The 10,982-nt window shown below is 42.7% G+C and overlaps 1 pseudogene; it reads left to right on the top strand.

Annotated features, from left to right (window-relative positions):
- The first annotated feature begins 7,780 nt into the window (after window positions 1-7,780).
- Window positions 7,781-9,698, top strand: LOC118903553 (annotated as a pseudogene).
- Window positions 9,699-10,982: the final 1,284 nt, after the last annotated feature.

Below are 10,982 nucleotides of genomic sequence, written 5' to 3'. Positions count from 1 at the left end.
GTTTCTTGACCAAACAACTTGCATTTGTTAACTAATCATGCCCTTATTTTACCTTTTAATGATTGAAAGATATGTAAAGAAAGTAAATGCAGGGACTTCCCTGGTGGCGCAGTGGTTACAAATCTGCCTGCAACTGCAGGGGAGATGAGTTCGATCCCTGGTCCGGGAAGACCCCACATGCCCCGGAGCAACTAAGGCCGTGGGCCACAACTACTGAGCCCTCACACCACAACTACTGAAGCCCGCGTGCCTAGAGCCCGTGCTCCGCAACAAGAGAAACCACTGCAGCCAAGTATTAATTCATTAAAAAAAAAAAATCTTCCTATGTCCTTTTTTTTTTTTTTTTTTTAACCTCACCATGAGGATGTGGGATCTTAGTTCCCTGACCAGGGATCAAATTCCTGCCCCCTACAGTGGGAGCTCAGAGTCTTAACCACTGGACCCCCAGGGAAGTCCCTTTTTAAAAAAAAAATTCTTATGGTACTTTATTGTATAGATATGCAATGCTTTTTTTTTTGAATATTTGACTTTTATTTTATTTAGTTTTTTTTTTTTTTAAAGGAATGTAGTTTATTTATTTATTTATTTATGGCTGTGTTGAGTCCTCGTTTCTGTGCGAGGGCTTTCTCTAGTTGTGGCAAGCGGGGGCCACTCTTCATCGCGGTGCGCGGGCCTCTCACCATCGCGGCCCCTCCCGTTGCGGAGCACAGGCTCCAGACGCGCAGGCTCAGCAACTGTGGCCCACGGGCCCAGTCGCTCCGAGGCATGCGGGATCCTCCCAGACCAGGGCCCGAACCCGTGTCCCCTGAATTGGCAGGCAGACTCTCAACCACTGCGCCACCAGGGAAGCCCCTGTTTAGTTTTTTATACAGCATGTTCTTATTAGTTATCTATTTCATACATAATAGTGTATATATGTCCCCCGCGCAGCATCGAAGACCCAACGCAGCCAAATAAATAAATTAATCAAAAAATAATTAATTAAAAAATAAAAATTTGCACAGAGATTGCCATGTTGTCCTTCATAAAAACATTACCAATTTACAATCCGATCTGCAATATATTTGAGTACCAATTTTGACACGATTATTTTTTACACTATGAAAATATGTAGAGATACATATTTGGGAGCCATCTGTGTATAGATGATATTTAAAATCCTGTGACTGGGTGAAACTAGAGCGATTAGGAAAGCAGTAAGAACAGAATAAGCAGCCCAGTTAACGCTCTTAAACATGCCAAATTTACAGCAAAAGGAGGCGGCAAAGGAGATTGAGAAGGAGCAGCCAGGGTGGTAAGAAGAAAACTAGAACTGTATGTCACAAGGGCGCGTGGGGGGTGGGCAGAGTACACATATATATTAATACAATCACTTCGGAGAACAATTTGGCATCTCGTAGTAAAGAAGTGCAATAATTCCACACTTACAAACATATCCTAGCGGGACACACAAGGGACCAAGGAGAGGTACCCAAAAATGTTCACTGCAGGCAGCCATGTCTGTGATAAAAACAAACTAAAAGTCAATGAAGAGGAAAAAGAGAGAGAAATTGTAGCATATTCGTACCATGGCTACTATCCAGCAATGAAAACAAATGAACTATTTGTATAAACGTGGATTCATCTCATGTACAATGTTAAATGAAAAAGTATGCTACAGAATGATACATTTAGCAAGAAACAATTTATACAGTCTTAAAACATACCTAACAAGAGGATTTTTAAAATCCTTAGTAAAAAAAGCATACACCAAATTCAAGACACACACACACACACACACACACACCCCAAGCCATCCTGGCCAGGAAAATGTTAACTGAAACACACGCATATCAAAACCATGCAAAATGAAGACTGTCTGCATATGTTTCTACTGTTTACTATGTATACCACATGTAGCAAATGATATTAAAATGTTACAAATCGACAAACCTGCATGGTGCCTCCATAAAGCTTTCTTATAATTCTCTATTCTTTTCTTCCAACTAGAACTACTTTGTAAAAAATTTGTGAGGTAAATCCAAAAGAACTGAGCAAAATAAATAAATAAAAAGAGTTGTCAAGTATGGGGAAAGCTGCTGAGAGGTAAAGAAAGATGAGGACATAGACATCTCCATTAGAATTAACAGTACTATTTTAGTGACCTTGAACAGAAGAGACTTCCTTGAGGAATGTGAGCAGAAGCCAGAATGAAGTGAATAGAACCAAGAAAGAAGGATGAAGGAAGGACCACAGGCACAAACAGGCCTTGGGTGTCAAACTCTTGGGGCGGGGTAGGTGGGGGGCGCGGACTGGGAGGCAGGGCTGGATTCTGAGCATTCTTTGGATCCAAAGCTTAGGGAAAGCTAATTAACATTTATGTAGCTCTTTCCACAATCTTCAGAGGGATCTTCTGAAATAGCTTTTACAACCTGAAGAATGAATTATCCAATAGCTCCTGGGTCCCTCAGAGAAATTAAGTACTTTGGCCTACTTTCTGAATACAAAGACAATAATGTGAAGTTCCTGTAGGCTAGGACCTCACAATCTGGGCCATTATTCTCAATAATGTGTGAAAAATCAGTAGATTTTGCTTTCCAAAGAATTTTTTTTTTTTAAAAAGAAACTCCTTTGTTAGAATGTTTGCAATACATGTATCTGACAAAGGATTTGTATCCAGAGTATATAAACAACTGCTATGACTTGATAATAAAAAGACAAACAACAACAACAACAAAACTGTGTAAAAGACTTAAATAGGCACTTTACAAAGGGAAGGTACATGAATGGACAATACATATATGAAAAAGTTCTCAGCATCAATCGGGAAAATACAAAGTCAAAACTTTGAAACCACAGTTAGAAACCACTACACGCATCAGAAAAGCTAACAGTAAAAAGATTAATAACTGTAAATGTTGGCAAAGATGTGGAACAACCCAAATTCCTATCCATTGCCTATAGGAATATAAAATGATTACTTTGGAAATTAGTTTTGGATCTTCAAATAAAGTAAAACAACAAGGAATCTGTAACCAGCATGTACATTCCTTGGTATTTACTCAAGAGAAATCAAGATATATGTCTATAGAAACCATGTACAAGAATGTTAGTAGTTGCTTTATTTGTATTAGCCAAAAACTCAGAATACCCTCAAATACCCAAAAACTGTGGCCCAATCTTCAATGGAATACTACTCAGCAATTAAAATGAAGAACTACTGATACATACAACAACATGGATGGATCACATAGATATTATGCCAAAGGCAAAAAGCCAGACACAGAGAAGACCATACTCTGTAAGTGCATTTGTATCAAGTTTTAAAACAGGCAAAACTACTCTGTGGTCATAGTAACCAGATCAGTGGATGCTTGGTTGGGGAAGGGGGACTAAATGAAAGGGAGTAAAGGGAACGTTCTAGGGTGAAGGGAACATTCTATATTTTGATAGGGGTGTGGGTGACATAGCTGCATGTATTTGTTAAAATTCATCGTTTGAGTCACTAAAGTTCTGTTCATTTCACTATATGTACATCATACCTCAATTTAAAAATGTTTCTAACAAAAAAATGTTAACGTTTTTGTTTTGTTTCCTTTTGGCCTTGCTGCATGTCATGCGGGATCTTACTTCCCTCACCAGGGATCAAACCCTGCCCCTGGCAGTGGACACAAGGAGTCCTAACCACTGGACCGCCAGGGAATTCCCCAAAATTGTTGATGTTAATAATAAAAATAAGATAATTGAAGGCAAGATGTATGAAGACATCTACCACAGCACTGTAAAGGCAAAAACTGGAAACAACCAAAAATCCATCAGTAGGGGGCTGGTTAATTCAAAACAAATACAATGGAATTCTCCATTTTTGTGTCTTCTTTAGCTTCTTCAGAATGTGACTTGGTATTATTGTGTATCTTTTAAAACATTTGTCTGCCTTCCTTCAACTGTAGACTCTTTGAAGGTAGGGACCACTTCAAGTTTTAACAGTCTGAAAGTCAAATATTCTGCTCTGTTATCCCTATAAAGATATGAATTATTTAATCAAATGATTCTCTCCTGAGCTCATTAAGAGCTCCTGCTCTGGGCTTCCCTCGTGGCGCGATGGTTGAGAATCTGCCTGCCACGGGTTCGAGCACTGATCTGGGAAGATCCCACATACCGCGGAGCAACTGGGCCCGTGAGCCACAACTACTGAGCCTGCGCGTCTGGAGCCTGTGCTCCGCAACAAGAGGCCGTGATAGTGAGAGGCCCGCGCACCACGATGAAGAGCGGCCTCCGCTCGCCGCAACTAGAGAAAGCCCTCGCACAGAAACGAAGACCCAACACAGCCAAAAATAAATAAATAAATTAAAAACCAAAACAAAACAAAAACTCACTCACTTTAAAAAAAAAAAAAAAAAAAAAAGAGCTCGTGCTCTTCGGACCCCTCCCACACCCTGTTTCAATCTACCAAATACCATCTGCATGGGCTGAAGCCCCAGAGAGAGTGAGGAGGTGGCACAAACAGCTTTTTCAGGGCAGATTCATGACTGATGACATGAGACACCTGACAAGCACCCAAACTAGGCCAGAGAGAAGAGGAGCAGAAAGAGCTCAAAAGCCCTGCTATCTGGCACCTCCACACTTTGTTTAAGAGAAGAGAGTAAAACAAACATACCACAACCACAGGATAATGATATAAGATCCTACATATCTGCAAGCCAACATTTTATGACTCGTATGATTTCAGGAAAGAGACAGATCAATGTGGCCAGAGGAAGCATTAAGGGTTTGGGGGGCAGAGGTTGGGATTGAGAGGGGAAGTAGCTTGCTTCTTTGTAGCATATGTACTCTTTGCCAGGAACTTTAGATAGAATCTCCTTTAATCTTCACAGTGTTCTTGTGAAGAGGAACCTTCCATTTCAGACATCTATACCTGAGAGTCCAGAGCTTAACTCATCAGTCTACAACATCACCCAGGAGCAAAGCTGGATGGATATCCAGGACTCCAGCCTCCAAGCCTGCCCTCTTTCCATTATCCCATCTCAGGACCCCAAAGAAGGGGGAAGAATTTGAATGGGTGGTGAGACTGGGGATAATGCATCAGCTGGATCTGCACTAAAACAGTGGAGAAGCATCCCTCCCTCCACTCCCCCATGCCTTCCTCAAAGAATTGAAATCATCCCCTCTGATTTACCCAGCACCCCTTCCTCTCCCTCTCTCCACAATGGCTAGAGTTGGGGAGGAAGGAAGAAGAAATTGCTTTTGCCTTTCATGGACCCTTCTTCTCCTGGGGTCTCTGCCTTTCCACCTTTTACCTTTCCCCACACCAGCCCATTCACTTCACAATTGAGTGCCTATTGAGTGCCAAGAGCTGTCCTTGCCTCTGGGGATAAGAAAATACGTAAGACAGCTCCTGCTCTCAAAGAGTTTACTGTCTGGGGGGAACAAAGGCCCTAGAGAAGATTGTAATAATCTTCTGTGTTAAAATTAGGTGTCATCCCCATCCTTGGAGGGAGGACAGGGGTAATTCAGGGAAGGTGACCTGGATGCAGCTGACACATAGGGTATGACAGGTTCCAGAACTCTCTTTACTGGAATTCATATCTGCACACAGGTAAATAATGTCTTTCTGACTGAATTCCCTTCAGTCTTCCTGAAAGATGAGCAAGCTCATTCCAGAACAAGGCAGACAGGTGGGGTGAAGAGACCACTCCCCAAGGACATAGGCCCAGGACCTTTGAGTTCTACTGGTCACCACTGCCCACCCACACTTCTCCTAGGTCCAGCCTTCTTCCAAACCTCTCACAGCCCTTGACTACATTCCATGGTGTTCCGCATGGGTACCACGGCCATAGCCAGCCTCAGAACCTGACTATTGAGAAACCAAGCAGCACTGATCCTGGCTGAATTAATAGGGAAGCTGAAGTCTCTTTGAGGCAGAGATAAACTTGGCAGTTCAGCCTCATTAAAATCTTTAATTACAATTCCAAATGGTCTGCAAACCCATGAAAGGTCACTCAACTGATTAGCCATAACATCTACAGCTGATAAAGATACAGGGACAGGGGCATTCTTGAGAATGGAAACTGTGGGGACTGGAAACTGCTTCCATTGTTTGTGAAATAATCTGACAATGTAAAGGAAAATACCTGCCACCCACTGACCCAGCAGTCCAAGGTGGGGAATATCTCCCATGGAGGTAGCAGGTTAAGAACATGTAAGGATGTTTATTGTAGCTTTATTTGTTGTGCTGAACTGGAAACAACTCAAATGTCCATCCAGTGAAAGACTAGATAAATTGTGATGCATCCATATCATAGACTATTATGCAGTTATTAAAAAGAAGGAGTTTAATCTATATGTACAGAGGGATGTGTGTGAGTTGCAGACTATTATGAACAGCATTATCCCATCCCTGTAAAAGCAAAAAATAAAACTCTCAAATATGTGGACATCTGCTTGTATGGTCATTAAAGAAACATCTGGAGGGGTTACATGGCAGACTGTTAATGTGGTTACCTCTTGGTGGTGGAAACAGAATACATTTGTTAACTTTTCGTTTATAAATTTTTGGAGCATTCACCTATAACAAGAAGCACATATTACTTTTTATACTTTAAATTTTATATTGAATACATACAAAAGTTTCTTTGCGACGGTTGCACAACAATGTGAATGTACTTAATGCCACTGAATGGTACACTTATAAATGGTTAAAATGGTATATTTCATGTTGTGTGTATTTTACCACAATTTGAAACGAAACCAGAAGAACACCCATGCATCTTCAAATGCTCCAGTAACTGAGAATGGAAGTTGGGGCTAGTCAGAGGTTAGGAAATCAGACATGAAAGTAGATTTTTAAATTTTAAAAAAAATTTTTGTTTATTTTTGGCTGCATTGGGTCTTCGTTGCTGCCTGTGGACTTTCTCTAGTTGTGGCGAGCGGGGGCTACTCTTCATTGTGGTGCCAGGCTTCTCATTGTGGTGGCTTCTCTTGTTGTGGAGCACGGGATCTAGAGCACCCGGGCTTCAGTAGTTGTGGCGCGTGGGCTCAGTAGTCGTTGCTCCCGGGCTCTAGAGCGCAGGCTCAGTAGTTGTGGCGCAGGGGCTTAGTTGCTCCGAGGCAGGTGGGATCTTCCCAGACCAGGGATCGAACCTGTGTCCCCTGCATTGGCAGGCAGATTCTTAACCACTGCAGTACCAGGGAAGTCCCGAAAGTAGATTTTTAAAAGCATAATATTTAACTGGTGAAGAGGAGTCTGAGCATAAAAACAGTCATAATCCCATGGTGACCGAGGAAGAACAATTTATTTTTTAAAATTTTTTTCCAAAAATAGATTTATTTTATTTATTTATTGGCTGCGTTGCGTCTTCCGTGGCTGTGCGCGGGCTTTCTCTAGTTGCTGAGGGCTTCTCATTGCGGAGCACAGGCTCCAGGCACGCAGGCTTCAGCAGTTGTGTCACACGGATTCAGTAGTAGTGGTGCACGGGCTTAGTTGCTCCGCGGCATGTGGGATCTTCCCGGACCAGGGCTGGAACCCGTGTCCCCTGCATTGGCAGGCGGATGCTTAACCACTGCGCCACCAGGGAAGCCCTACAAGAACAATTTAAATTCATTAATCCAGTCAGGATGAACCAAAGCACCTCTGTCCATCAGGGTAGGGCAGAAGCCTGGCTCTGACTAGATTTAATCCAAAGGGATTCAAGGAAAAGGAAAAGTCCCGTCTCTCAAGCAGCTATGGCCCAGTGGGAGCCTCCCTGGGATTCGCCACGGGGAGCTGGGTCGGGCAGTGGGGCTCACCCTGCCTCGGGGCTAGATGAGCGAGCCGGGCCCTGGCTGGTTCCTGCTGGTGCTGCTGCTGTGCTGCTGCACATACCCCCTCCATGCCCCATCCCCAGCCCTGCAGCGAGAGGCTTGCCCCCCCGGAAAAGCAAGGCCAGGTGCCCCGCCCGCACCGCCCCAAGGCCTGACCGTGCCTCACGGGGGCGCTGAGTTCTGGGGCCACTCAGTTGTGTCCACCCTCTCCGCTTCACCCCAAGCACACCCTCCCCCAAACCTCTGTGAAGCCCTTTGTGAGCGCCTCCTGCAACCCAGCAACAGAGGTCTGGGGAGACAAGGTTGCCAAAGCTGAGAGAAGATAAGGCCATAAGTAACATTACCCCAAATCCTCTCCCACCACATTTCAGTCTGAAACTTAATCCCTACATTTAGTCCTACATGATGGTAGGAACTGAGCAGAGGGGGAAACGAGTTTTATATCGAATTGGTGTTGGCAACCCCCCACTACTGATGAACTATTTTGTGCTTGGTGCGAGGGATGAAAAGATGAATAAAATCTCATCTTAAAGGGTGTCAGTTTGGTTTAAGAAAAAAGAAAAAAAAAAAACGATTGAGTGAGCAGATTAGTGCAATAAAATATTAAAGATGCTATCACAGCAGAATGTGTAGGGTCAGGGACTTCCCAAAGGAGGATGTGAATTCTACATTCAGAGGTGCAGAAAGACTTGAGAGGAAGTGGCTGAAATTCAATAATGTTGGAAGATAGGCAGGGTCTTGGGCAGACAAACCAGAGGGGGAAAAGGGCACTCCAGGCAACTGGGCAGCTAGAGTGGGCTTCTGGGAATCACAGGGAGATCTGAAAATCTGTCTGAGGGTAGGAAAGCATAGGCTGAATCAGAGCATATCGGTTTTTAGAGCCCTCCTCTCTGCCCTTGCATTCTGGGTATTTACTAACATTAAACTCTTGACTCTCAGCCATATTCCTTAGTCTTGTTTTCCTGTGTTACTGATGAGAGAGAGAGAGACTTAGAAGTTACACAGCTTCCCTAAATTTACACTGCTGGTATGTTGTTGAGTGAGAAACGTCAATCCAGATTTTTCTGATTCCAAATACTGGTCAGGTTCGTTTCTCACAGGAGCCAGGTGGAGAAATGGACTATTTTTGAAGGCATTGGGGAAGGTCTCATTGAAGGAATCTCAGGCAGGGCAGTAAAATGATCAGACTTGTGTTGAAAAAGCAGCTGTGTGGAGGACGGACGATGGGAGCTAGGAGGGTAATGAGAGAAGTCCAGAGGTGAGTGGGTGTTTCCAGGCAACACCTGGAGAATGAGCAGAGGGTAGGGCTTGAGGAAGTGACTCAGAAAACCCAATAGTCACGGCTGGGGTACTGGAGCCAGTCTGGGAGGCAGGGGAGAGGAGTCAGCTCCCAAACAGGAGAGTGACAGGAGGAAGTGACATCCAGAGTTACAGGTGGCTGAGAGACCACATCAGATAAGGGCTGAAAAGTGTTGGTGGATTTTGCAATTAGGAAGTGGATAGTAGGCCGGTCAGTCTGAGCTCGCAGGCACTTCCAGTGCAGCCCGCCTGAACTGACCTGTCGTCCAAGCCGACTGAGCACAGCCACTGAGACCAGCCCTCTTCTGAGCACCTGCTGCGGGCACGGAGCGCCTTGATAAAGCGTCACTGAACGCGCTGCAGCCACCCGGCTTCAGAAATGAGAGTTCATTAGCATTCACTCTGGAGATGCTCCTGTTCTTCACAGCTTTAAAGATCACTGTACCTGCTGGGTTATATTTCACGATAAATATGTTTTTGAAGGTGCCTTTGGGATGTCCAATAGGGACAGCTATTTTTATGCTGTTATTGTTGCAGTGGTCGCCGCGCACGTGGTGCTGGCCCTCTTTGTTTATGGCGCCTGGAATGAAGGCTCATGACAGTGGCGTGAAGACAAATAGGATTAATGTGAATATCACCTTTTGATAGCATTAAATTGATTTTTTAAAATGGTAAATGACTCTGGGATATTCATGATTTCAGTAATGTTGCAAGAACATGTTAAAATCAAAAAAAGAAAAAAGAAAAATAAAGAAACTGACTGGGAAAAAAAAAGAAAATAAAGAAGTTACATAAGAGCAGACTCTAATTTTTTGTTTAAAAAAGCGGTTTCATGAAGAGTAACCTTTTAGAGCATTCACCAAGCTGATGACAGTGGTTATGTTGGGAGGAAAGGTGTTGGAGGGCCTTTCGCTTTCTTTGTGGTGTTATTCTGAGATAGTTGATGTTACTTTATTACCAGAAAAAAGCAATCAAGTAAAATATTTTGTTAATTAAACGTGAGTGGGAACGAACTCTCAGAAAGAGAAAGCAAGAAAACAATCCCGTTTACAATTGCATCAAAAAGAATAAAATAATTAGGAATAAACTTAACCAAGGAGGTGAAAGACTTATACTCTGAAAACTAAGACATTAATGAACGAAATTGAAGACAATACAGGTAAACGGAAAGATATCCTGTGTTCATAGATTGGAAGAATTAATATTGTTAAAATGTCCAAACGACCCGAAGCAATCTACAGATTTAATGCAATTTCTATGAAAATATCCATGATATTTTTCACAGAACTGGAACAAATAATCCTAAAATTTGTATGGAACTGCAAAAGACCCCAAATAGCCAAAACAATATTGAGAAAAAAGAACAAAGCCAGAGGTACCATGGTCCCTAACTTCAGACTATACTACAAAGCTACAGTTATCAAAACAGTATGGTACTGGCACAGAAACAGACATATAGATCAATGGAACAGAACAGAGAGTCCTGAAATAAACCCATGCATATACGGTTAATTAATCTATGACGAAGGAGGCAAAAATATACAGTGGGGAAAAGACAGTCTCTCCAGTAAGTGACGTTGGGACAACTGGACAGCTACATGTAAAGGAATGAAATTAGAACATTTTCTCACACTTTATACAAAAATAAACTTAAAATGGATTAAAGACCTAAATGTAAGACTGGAAACCATAAATCTTCTAGGAGAAAATATAGGCAGTACACACTTTGACATAAGTATTAGCAATATTCTTTTGGATCTGTCTCCTTAGGCAAGGGAAACAAAAGCAGAACTAAACAAATGAGATGTAATCAAACTTAAAAGCTTTTGCACAGCGAAGAAAATTATCAACAAAACAAAAAGACAACGTCTTGGATGGGAGAAGATATTTGCAAATGATATGTC

Source organism: Balaenoptera musculus, chromosome 11 (genome assembly GCF_009873245.2).
Source record: "Balaenoptera musculus isolate JJ_BM4_2016_0621 chromosome 11, mBalMus1.pri.v3, whole genome shotgun sequence".
Classification (NCBI taxonomy): domain Eukaryota; kingdom Metazoa; phylum Chordata; class Mammalia; order Artiodactyla; family Balaenopteridae; genus Balaenoptera; species Balaenoptera musculus.
The sequence above is the reverse complement of the archived record's forward strand: the minus strand, read 5'-3'. Positions and strand labels throughout refer to the sequence as shown.